The sequence below is a fragment of the Oncorhynchus masou genome, unplaced genomic scaffold (genome assembly GCF_036934945.1).
Source record: "Oncorhynchus masou masou isolate Uvic2021 unplaced genomic scaffold, UVic_Omas_1.1 unplaced_scaffold_1861, whole genome shotgun sequence".
Lineage (NCBI taxonomy): Eukaryota > Metazoa > Chordata > Actinopteri > Salmoniformes > Salmonidae > Oncorhynchus > Oncorhynchus masou.
Window position 1 is genome coordinate 1 of NW_027008369.1, and position 12,016 is coordinate 12,016.

General features: G+C 45.8%; 1 pseudogene; it reads right to left on the bottom strand.

The window, feature by feature from the left end:
• Window positions 1–8,258: 8,258 nt before the first annotated feature.
• Window positions 8,259–12,016, bottom strand: part of LOC135532462 (arginine-glutamic acid dipeptide repeats protein-like) — a 95,398-nt pseudogene continuing 91,640 nt past the window's right edge.

Genomic DNA, 12,016 nt, shown 5'->3' on the forward strand with positions numbered 1-12,016 from the left:
CTTCATGACTGTCTTGGTATGTTTGGAACATGATAGTTCGATGGTGATGTGGACGCCAAGGAACTTGAAACTCTCGACCCGCTCCACTACAGCACCGTCGATGTTAATGGGGGCCTGTCCGGCCCGTCTTTTGCTGTAGTCCACAATAAGCTCCTTTGTTTTGCTCACGTTGAGGGAGAGGTTGTTGTCCTGGCACCACACTGCCAGTTCTCTGACCTCCTCCCTATTGGCTGTCTCATCGTTGTCGGTGATCAGGCTTACCACTGTTGTATCGTCAGCAAACTTAATGATGGTGTTGGAATCGTGTTTGGCCACGCAGTCGTGGGTGAAGAGGGAGTATAGGAGGAGACTAAGGACACCCCCCCCTTAGGGGCACCAGTGTTGAGGATCAGCGTGGCGGATGTGTTGTTACCTACCCTCACCACCTGGGGGCAGCCCGTCAGGAAGTCCAGGATCCAGTTGCAGAGGGAGGTGTTTAGTCCCAGGGTCCTTAGCTTAGTGATGAGCTTTGAGGGCACTATGGTGTTGAACACTGAGCTGTAGTCAATGAACAGCATTGTCACATAGGTGTCCCTTTTGTCCAAGTGGGAAAGGGCAGTGTGAGTGCTATTGAGATTGCGTCAACTGTGGATCTGTTGGGGGGGGGTATGCGAATTGGAGTGGGTCTAGGGTTTCCGGGATGATGGTGTTGATGTGAGACATGACCAGCCTTTCAAAGCACTTCATAGCTACTGACGTGAGAGCCAGGGGGCAGTAATCATTTAGGCAGGTTACCTTCGCTTCCTTGGGCACAGGGACTATGATGGTCTACTAGAAACATGTACAGTTGAAATCAGAAGTTTACATACACTTAGGTCGGAGTCATTAAAACTTGTTTTTTCAACCACTCCACAAATTTCTTGTTAACAAACTATAGTTTCGGCCAGTCGGTTAGGACATCTACTTTGTGCATGACACAAGTAATTTCTCCAACAATTGTTTACAGACAGATTATTTCACTTATAATTCACTGTATCACAATTCCAGTTGGTCGGAAGTTTACATACACAAAGTTGACTGTGCCGTTAAGTAGCTTGGAAAATTCCAGAAAATCATGTCATGGCTTCTGATAGGCTAATTGTCATCATTTGAGTCAATTGGAGGTGTACCTGTGGATGTATTTCAAGGCCGACCTTCAAACTCAGTGCCTCTTTGCTTCACATCATGGGAAAATCAAAAGAAATCAGCTAAGACCTCAGCAAAAAAATTGTAGACCTCCACAAGTCTGGTTCATCTTTGGGAGCAATTTCCAAATGCCTGAAGATACGTTCATCTGTACAAACAAAAGTACTCAAGTATAAACACCATGGGACCACGCAGCCGTCATACCGCTCAGGAAGGAGACGCGTTCTGTCTCCTGGAGATGAATGTATGAAAAGTGCAAATCAATCCCAGAACAACAGCAAAGGACCTTGTGAAGATGCTGGAGGAAACAGGTACAAAAGTATCAAAATCCACAGTAAAACGAGTCCTATATTGACATAACCTGAAAGGCTGCTCAGCAAGGAAGAAGCCACTGCTCCAAAACCACCATAAAAAAGCAAGACTACGGTTTGCAACTGCACATTGGGACAAAGATGGTACTTTTTGGAGAAATGTCCTCTGGTCTGGTGAAACAAAAATATAACTTTTTGGCCCTAATGACGATTGTTATGTTTGGAGGAAAAAGGGGGAGGCTTGCAAGTCGAAGAACACCATCCCAACCGTGAATCACGGGGTGGCAGCATCATGTTGTGGGGGGGCTTTGCTGCAGGAGGGACTGGTGCACTTCACAAAATAGATGGCATCATGAGGAAAGAAAATTATGTGGATATATTGAAGCAGCATCTCAAGACATCAGTCAGGAAGTTAAAGCTTGGTCGGAAATGGGACTTCCAAATGGACAATGACCCCAAGCATATTTCCAAAGTTGTGGCAAAATGGCTTAAGGACAACAAAGTCAAGGTACTGGAGTGGCCATCACAAATCCCTGACCTCAATCTTATAGAAAATTGTGGGCAGAACTGAAAGTGTGTGCGAGCAAGAAGGCCTACAAATCTGACTCAGTTACACCAGCTCTGTCAGGAGGAATGGGCCAAAATTCAGCCAACTTATTGTGGCAAGCTTGTGGGAGGCTACCCATAAAGTTTGACCCAAGTTAAACACTTTAAAGGCAATGCTACCAAATACTAATTGAGTGTATGCAATCGTCTGACCTTCTGGGAATGTGATGAAATAAATAAATTCTGAAATAAATCATTATCACTACTATTATTCTGACATTTCACATTCTTAAAATAAAGTGGCGATCCTAACTGACCTGAGACAGGTAATTTTGACTAGGATTTAAGGTCAGGAATTGTGAAAAACTGAGTTTAAATGTATTTGGCTAAGGTGTATGCAAACTTTTGTCTTCAACTATAGGTGTTACAGACTCGGTCAGGGAGAGGTTGAAAATGTCAGTGAAGACACTTGACAGTTGGTCCGCTCTGAGTACACGTCCCGGTATCACGTCCTCCATCAGGCCCTGCGGCTTTGTGAATGTTCACCTGTTTAAATGTGTTGTTCACATCGGCTACCGAGAGCGTTATCACACAGTCATCCAGAACAGCTGGTGCTCTCGTGCATGCTTCAGTGTTGCTTGCCTCGAAGCGAGCATAAAAGGCATTTAGCTCATCTGATAGGCTCGCGTCACTGGGCAGCTCGTGCCTGGGTTTCCCTTTGTAGTCCAGAATAGTTTTCAAGCCACATCCGACAAGTGTCAGAGTCGGTGTAGTAGGATTAAATCTTAATCCTGTATAGACGCTTTGCATGGTTGATGGTTCGTCTGAGGGCATAGCGGGATTTCTTATAAGCGTCCGGATTAGTCTCCAGCTCCTTGAAAGCGGCAGCTCTAGCCTTTAGCTCGATGCGGATGTTGCCTGTAAACCATGGCTTCTGGTTGGGATTTGTACGTACAGTCACTGTGGGGACGACATCATTGGGGGGCGGCAGGATAGCCTAGTGGTTAGAGCGTTGGACTAGTAACCGGAAGGTTACGAGTTCAAACCCCCGAACTGACAAGGTACAAATCTGTCGTTCTGCCCCTGAACAGGCAGTTAACCCACTGTTCCCAAGCCGTCATTGAAAATAAGAATTTGTTCTTAACTGACTTGCCTGGTTAAATAAAGGTAAAAAAAAATTAAAAAAAAAATTGATGCACTTATAGATGAAGCCAATGACTGACGGATGTATTCCTCAATGCCGTTGAATGAATCCCGGAACATATTCCAGTCTGTGCTAGCAAAACAGTCCTGTAGCATAGCATTCACAGCATTTGACCACTTCCATATTGAGAGAGTCACCAGTACTTCCTGCTTTAGTTTTTGCTTGTAAGCAGGAATCAGGAGGATAGAATTATGGCCAAATGGAGGGGTAGGGGAGAGCTTTGTATGCATCTCGATGTGTGTGGAGTAAAGGTGGTCTAGATTTCTTTTCCCCTGGTTGCACGTGACATGTTGGTAAAAATTTGGTAAAACTGATTTAAGTTTGCCTGCATTAACATCGCCGGCGACTAGGAGCGCCGCTTCTGGGTGAGCATTTTCTTCTTTGCTTATGGCTTCAGAGTTGGTTGAGAGCGGTCTTAGTACCAGCTTTGTTTTGTGGTGGTAAATAGATGGCTACGAATAATACAGATGAGATCTCAGATCTCTTGGTAGATAATGTGGTCTACAGTTTATCATAAGGTACTCTACCTCAGGTGAGCAATACCTTGAGTCTTCTTTAATATTAGACATCACGCACCAGCTGTTATTGCCAAATAGACACACACCCCCACCCTTCGTCTTACCAGAAGTAGCGTCTCTGTTCTGCCGGCACATGGAAAATCCCGCTAGCTCTATATTGTTCGCATCGCCGTTCAGCCACTTCTCGGTGAAACATACGATGTCACAGTTTTTAATGTCCCGTTGGTAGGATAATCTTAATAGTAGGTCATCAATTTTATTTTCCAATGATTGCACGTTAGCAAGAAGAATCAAATCAAATCAAATTTTATTTGTCACATACACATGGTTAGCAGATGTTAATGCGAGTGTAGCGAAATGCTTGTGCTTCTAGTTCCGACAATGCAGTAATAACCAACAAGTAATCTAACTAACAATTCCTAAACTACTGTCTTATACACAGTGTAAGGGGATAAAGAATATGTACATAAGGATATATGAATGGGTGATGGTACAGAGCAGCATAGGCAAGATACAGTAGATGGTATCGAGTACGGTATATACATATGAGATGAGTATGTAAACAAAGTGGCATAGTTAAAGTGGCTAGTGATACATGTATTACATAAGGATGCAGTCAATGATATAGAGTACAGTATATACGTATGCATATGAGATGAATAATGTAGGGTAAGTAACATTAGATAAGGTAGCATTGTTTAAAGTGGCTAGTGATAAATTTACATCATTTCCCATCAATTCCCATTATTAAAGTGGCTGGAGTTGAGTCAGTGTCAGTGTGTTGGCAGCAGCCACTCAATGTTAGTGGTTGCTGTTTAACAGTCTGATGGCCTTGAGATAGAAGCTGTTTTTCAGTCTCTCGGTCCCAGCTTTGATGCACCTGTACTGACCTCGCCTTCTGGATGATAGCGGGGTGAACAGGCAGTGGCTCGAGTGGTTGATGTCCTTGATGATCTTTATGGCCTTCCTGTAACATCGGGTGGTGTAGGTGTCCTGGAGGGCAGGTAGTTTGCCCCGGTGATGCGTTGTGCAGACCTCACTACCCTCTGGAGAGCCTTACGGTTGAGGGCGGAGCAGTTGCCGTACCAGGCGGTGATACAGCCCGCCAGGATGCTCTCGATTGTGCATCTGTAGAAGTTTGTGAGTGCTTTTGGTGACAAGCCGAATTTCTTCAGCCTCCTGAGGTTGAAGAGGCGCTGCTGCGACTTCTTCACGATGCTGTCTGTGTGAGTGGACCAATTCAGTTTGTCTGTGATGTGTATGCCGAGGAACTTAAAACTTGCTACTCTCTCCACTACTGTTCCATCGATGTGGATAGGGGGGTGTTCCCTCTGCTGTTTCCTGAAGTCCACAATCATCTCCTTAGTTTTGTTGACGTTGAGTGTGAGGTTATTTTCCTGACACCACACTCCGAGGGCCCTCACCTCCTCCCTGTAGGCCGTCTCGTCGTTGTTGGTAATCAAGCCTACCACTGTTGTGTCGTCCGCAAACTTGATGATTGAGTTGGAGGCGTGCGTGGCCACGCAGTCGTGGGTGAACAGGGAGTACAGGAGAGGGCTCAGAACGCACCCTTGTGGGGCCCCAGTGTTGAGGATCAGCGGGGAGGAGATGTTGTTACCTACCCTCACCACCTGGGGGCGGCCCGTCAGGAAGTCCAGTACCCAGTTGCACAGGGCGGGGTCGAGACCCAGGGTTTCGAGCTTGATGACGAGCTTGGAGGGTACTATGGTGTTGAACGGAAGGCAGTGGGAGTTCACTTGGAGGGTACTATGGTGTTGAATGGAAGGCAGTGGGAGTTCACTTGGGGGGTACTATGGTGTTGAATGGAAGGCAGTGGGAGTTCACTTGGAGGGTACTATGGTGTTGAATGGAAGGCAGTGGGAGTTCACTTGGAGGGTACTATGGTGTTGAATGGAAGGCAGTGGGAGTTCACTTGGAGGGTACTATGGTGTTGAATGGAAGGCAGTGGGAGTTCACTTGGAGGGTACTATGGTGTTGAATGGAAGGCAGTGGGAGTTCACTTGGAGGGTACTATGGTGTTGAATGGAAGGCAGTGGGAGTTCACTTGGAGGGTACTATGGTGTTGAATGGAAGGCAGTGGGAGTTCACTTGGAGGGTACTATGGTGTTGAATGGAAGGCAGTGGGAGTTCACTTGGAGGGTACTATGGTGTTGAATGGAAGGCAGTGGGAGTTCACTTGGAGGGTACTATGGTGTTGAACGGAAGGCAGTGGGAGTTCACTTGGAGGGTACTATGGTGTTGAACGGAAGGCAGTGGGAGTTCACTTGGAGGGTACTATGGTGTTGAATGGAAGGCAGTGGGAGTTCACTTGGAGGGTACTATGGTGTTGAACGGAAGGCAGTGGGAGTTCACTTGGAGGGTACTATGGTGTTGAACGGAAGGCAGTGGGAGTTCACTTGGAGGGTACTATGGTGTTGAACGGAAGGCAGTGGGAGTTCACTCGCTCGCCTCCGGGTTCTCAGAAGGATCCCCAATCTGCGTGCCTCTTCCGTCTTTTCTTCACGCAAAAGGCGTGGATCTGGGCCTTTTCCAGTGAAAGCAGGATATTTAAAAATAAGTTTAACAAAACATAAAACAATAACAAAATAGCACAATTGGTTGGGAGAATGTAAAACATCTGCCATGTTCTTCGGCGCCATCTTTGAGACTGCACTTGAAGAAACTTTCATAGGTCTTGAAACTTTCCGTATTGACGGACCTTCATGTCTTGAAGTAATGATGGACTGTCATTTCACTTTGCTGATTTGAGCTGTTCTTGCCATAATATGGACTTGGTCTTTTACCAAATAGGGCTATCTTCTGCATACCACCCCTACCTTGTCAAAACACAACCTATTGGCTCAGACGCATTAAGGAAAAAAAATTCCACAAAATAACTTTGAACAAGGCACACCTGTTAATTTACATGCATTCCAGGTGACTACCTCATAAAACTGGTTGAGAGAATGCCAAGAGTGTGCAAAGCTGTCATCAAGGCAAAGGGTGGGTACTTTGAATAATCTCAAATGAGTAGGTGTTCTAAGACTTTTGACCGGTCGTGTAAATATTGCGAGACAGGTATGTTTAGATGACAAACAAGGAATTAGTATCATGGCCAACACTCATAAAGCATCTCATATTGCTGATCTCGGACCAGTTTCACCTTTCAGATCATGATTAAGAAAACATGTGTCACTATATTTATATTTCTGTTTTCATTTCACTTGTACCTGTCAAACATGCATCATCTGAAGTGACATTTCCATGCCTCTGTAATCTCCTTCTCCACAAATCACTTTAAGAATAGATGCAGCCTGTCAGACCGACCTGCTGTAGGACAGAACTAGAGATAACTTCCAACTGAACGAGCTAACAGTATGTAGCCACTAGCCTCCACACAGTGTGACAGTCAGCAGGCTGTTGGGGCGTGAGGAAGGAGGGAGAGAAATGACTGAGGATGAGGCTCTGTATCAAGATCTTTTAGACAAGACAAACAGCATCCTTTCACATTGCTATTCATACCAATAATGTTTTCAGACCATATTTCTCTCTCTCTCTCTGTGTGTGTGTGTGTGTGTGTGTGTGTGTGTGTGTGTGCGAGACACCCTTGCCAGAGGGGTACACCACCAGATTATGTTGAGGAAGTGATTTGGGTTGACATTTTGTCACAGTCGTTCCATCGAAAAGGAGATTCAATAATTTATTCAACCAGCCAGCGGGGCTGCCAATCTGAGCTCTCTCTGCTGTTTCCTTGTGGGTAGGTGAGTCACTGAGATAAACAACAGGCCTCCTGACAAAGCAGCAGTTCTCACATGATTATGACAGCCTAAGGAGTAGAGGGATTTTCAGAAACAGGGCATCATTTCTAGCCGAGTGAATCCAGATTAAACGCTACTTTCATTTTTTTTCTCTCCAAAATATTCATCAACATAGCTTTTAGTCTGGATTCAGCAGGCTACACATTATCTCCGGAATAACGTTCAGTTTGGATTCACCGGGCTACATTATCTCCAGAGTAACATTCCGTTTGGATTCACCGGGCTACATTATCTCCGGAGTAACATTCCGTTTGGATTCACCATGCTCCATTATCTCCAGAGTGACATTCAGTTTGGATTCACCAGGCTACATTATCTCCAGAATAACGTTCAGTTTGGATTCACCGGGCTACATTATCTCCAGACCAACGTTCAGTTTGGATTCACCAGGCTCCATTATCTCCAGAGTAACATTCCGTTTGGATTCACCAGGCTCCATTATCTCCAGAGTAACATTCCGTTTGGATTCACCAGGCTCCATTATCTCCAGAGTAACATTCCGTTTGGATTCACCAGGCTCCATTATCTCCCGAGGAGCAGTAGAGGAATGTCTTCTTCTCAAAATGACAGCCGTCGTCGTTGAAGTGTGCCGCCACAGATTGCATTTTAACGACGATAACATTACCCAGCATGCACTACCAACAGCTACTGTTTTGGATAATGTAAATAGTGTCTAAATGAAAACCAATAAGATGTCTTGAGGTGTAACTTATTCGTTTATTTTAATTCCACACATTTTTCAAAAAAATTACAAAATACTCAAATGGAGAGAGAACACAGGACTCACTTTCTTATTATTTCTACCTTTTTGTTTACATTGTCATGTCGTCATCCCCATGGTGACTACTAATATATACAATATGCTTCAAGATACCAGTTATATATATAAATCTTAGCCGGTCAGAATGTATAGACATTCTGCTATTGCTGCTTGGAAATGAGAAGATAAACCATTGACAACACCTAACATCCAAGGGTTTGGAGGAGAGGAGAGAGAACACTAAAAGGCAGGAAGAAGAGGGTGGTGTCAGATGAAAGAGGAGGGTGGTGTCAGAAAGAGGAGGAGGGTGGTGTCAGAAAGAGGAGGAGGGTGGTGTCAGAAAGAGGAGGAGGGTGGTGTCAGAAAGAGGAGGAGGGTGGTGTCAGAAAGAGGAGGAGGGTGGTGTCAGAAAGAGGAGGAGGGTGGTGTCAGAAAGAGGAGGAGGGTGGTGTCAGAAAGAGGAGGAGGGTGGTGTCAGAAAGAGGAGGAGGGTGGTGTCAGAAAGAGGAGGAGGGTGGTGTCAGAAAGAGGAGGAGGGTGGTGTCAGAAAGAGGAGGAGGGTGGTGTCAGAAAGAGGAGGGTGGTGTCAGAAAGAGGAGGAGGGTGGTGTCAGAAAGAGGAGGAGGGTGGTGTCAGAAAAAGGCGGCAGCAGATGAAGAGGAGTACATGAGATGAGTGAATGTGCATTGAACAGACAAACAGAGCACATGGACGGACCAGAGAGGAGTAGAAGGAACTCAACCATAGGCTAACATAGGTGAGAGCTAACAGCCAGTAGAAGGAACTCAACCATAGGCTAACATAGGATAGGTGAGAGCTAACAGCCAGTAGAAGGAACTCAACCATAGGCTAACATAGGATAGGTGAGAGCTAACCGCCAGTAGAAGGAACTCAACCATAGGCTAACATAGGATAGGTGAGAGCTAACAGCCAGTTGACTGGTATGACAGTCAGGTGAACTGAAAAGAACAGTCAATGGCATGGCGTACAGTACACTCAACACCCCCCGGCATTGAAGGGGAGGCCAGGAGAAGCTGTGCGGGCTGAGGGGACGGCTGACCAGCCAGCAGGGGAGAACAGCGAGAGTCTGGAGGCAATAGGACCACCAACATTACAGCTCCACTTCCTAGAATCTGTTAGATAGAATCTGGTCCCAGTACTGGGCCCCTGTCCTCCCATGTAGCTAGGCCTGTTAGATAGAATCTGGTCCCAGTACTGGGCCCCTGTCCTCCCATGTAGCTCGTCCTGTTAGATAGAATCTGGTCCCAGTACTGGGCCCCTGTCCTCCCATGTAGCTAGGCCTGTTAGATAGAATCTGGTCCCAGTACTGGGCCCCTGTCCTCCCATGTAGCTAGGCCTGTTAGATAGAATCTGGTCCCAGTACTGGGCCCCTGTCCTCCCATGTAGCTCGTCCTGTTAGATAGAATCTGGTCCCAGTACTGGGCCCCTGTCCTCCCATGTAGCTAGGCCTGTTAGATAGAATCTGGTCCCAGTACTGGGCCCCTGTCCTCCCATGTAGCTAGGCCTGTTAGATAGAATCTGGTCCCAGTACTGGGCCCCTGTCCTCCCATGTAGCTAGGCCTGTTAGATAGAATCTGGTCCCAGTACTGGGCCCCTGTCCTCCCATGTAGCTTGTCCTGTTAGTCACAGTGAATATAGCAGCACAGCACACATTACATCAGGATCCCCTCATGGAGGAGACGCACTAGCCTGGTACCCTAGGAGTTGTCAAGACGGCACAAACATACCAGGCTAGAGAAGTCTTGCTGTAGCAGCCACACTTGGGACAAATAGAGGAGTGAGGAAACCAGGGTTAACATCACCACCACCACCACCACCCGCAGTTCCCTCTAGCACCCTTGTACAAGTCCGGTCACCCACAGTCAGATCAGAACACACGTTGGGGTCTCAGTGTAGCTTGAAGACACAAAGACAATTTAAAACATTGTATAAGAAAAATGTAAAACAGGTTTAAAAATCTGCCTATAAACTTTAAACGTTTCTTAATTATGTTGACCCCACACCGATGTCGAGTAGAGTGTCATAACCAATTAAAAGCACTGAGAGATTCTATCTAGTCTTCCATAAAGAGTAGTAACCTAACATCCATTGTGTAGTAACTGAGGGATTCTATCTAGTCTTCCTTGGAGTGCAATAGATGATGTCTGCATCAGGGTATTGTACACTTCAGGACAGGGCAGGGTGATATGCTGATCCATAGATGACTCAGTGACTCTGAGATATAGTCAGTCCTCTTCAAGGGTCTCAAATCATTAACTCCACCCAGTAAGTTCAGGCATTCTGTCTGACAATATGGTGCTTGTCAAGAGGCGTATAACGAAAGGAGGTGGATGGGACAGTCTTGTGTACGTGAGAGTCTGGGGCTATAACAGCTCTCTGAGGTACCCCACACCACAGCACTGGGACCATCGCTGTGAGAGTCTGGGGCTATAACAGCTCTCTGAGGTACCCCACACCACAGGACTGGGACCATCGCTGTGAGTGTCTGGGGCTATAACAGCTCTCTGAGGTACCCCACACCACAGCACTGGGACCATCGCTGTGAGAGTCTGGGGCTATAACAGCTCTCTGAGGTACCCCACACCACAGCACTGGGACCATCGCTGTGAGAGTCTGGGGCTATAACAGCTCTCTGAGGTACCCCACACCACAGCACTGGGACCATCGCTGTGAGAGTCTGGGGCTATAACAGCTCTCTGAGGTACCCCACACCACAGCACTGGGACCATCGCTGTGAGTGTCTGGGGCTATAACAGCTCTCTGAGGTACCCCACACCACAGCACTGGGACCATCGTTGTACCCTTTGGCTGTTCTAGTAATGCTATGTTCCCCCCCCCGTTAAAACAAGGCATAATGCTTCAGAACACAATAACATATTGGAGGTTTATAAATGACTTGGTTCAGAGTCCACACCTAGTAACAATTATAATAATAATAATTATAGATATATATATATATATAGATATATATATATATATATATAGATATATATATATATATATACTATTTACAGACTCAAAAAATGCCATGCTGCAGCTTTTCGTTCAAATGATAAAAACCTCCAATAAGGTATTAAAATAACAATAGCACTTTGTTTTGAATCTTTCCGTGGATATTAATGTCTGGAACGTTCCTCTCTCTGCCTCGTCTCCTTTCCATCGACGAGCACAGTGAACGTGTGCTACCTACAAACACATTGTGGAAGCTTTAGAGGAGTTTTCATGCAGGAAAGTCACAATCAGTCTTGAAGTCGGTGCCACTACTTGAAGGCTATAGTTACACCAAACAAAGTCTCTCAATGTTCTTAAAAAACAACTAAAAATAAAAAACAACCCACGGACCGGGAAGGAAAAACAGATAACAGAAAAATCCTCCTCTTTTTTTTTTCTTCTTCAGTTTTTGTTGTTCTTTGTAACGGGAAAATGTTTGGAGGAGCGGAGATCGAGTTCCTCTGACTGACATACCGCTCTGTAACTACTTCCTGTTCCTGTGTCCTAGGCAACTTCCTGCGTCCCCATTTGGTCGGTTACAGTTGCTTGTCGCTTTCCTTCTTCAGCCGGCTAAAACACAAACGAAACAAACACGCGTTAGCATCACCACCAATTGTATAGAAATATATCAGAATGTCCCTGCACCACTACCAAGATTTTTTTACACACACACACCGATATTC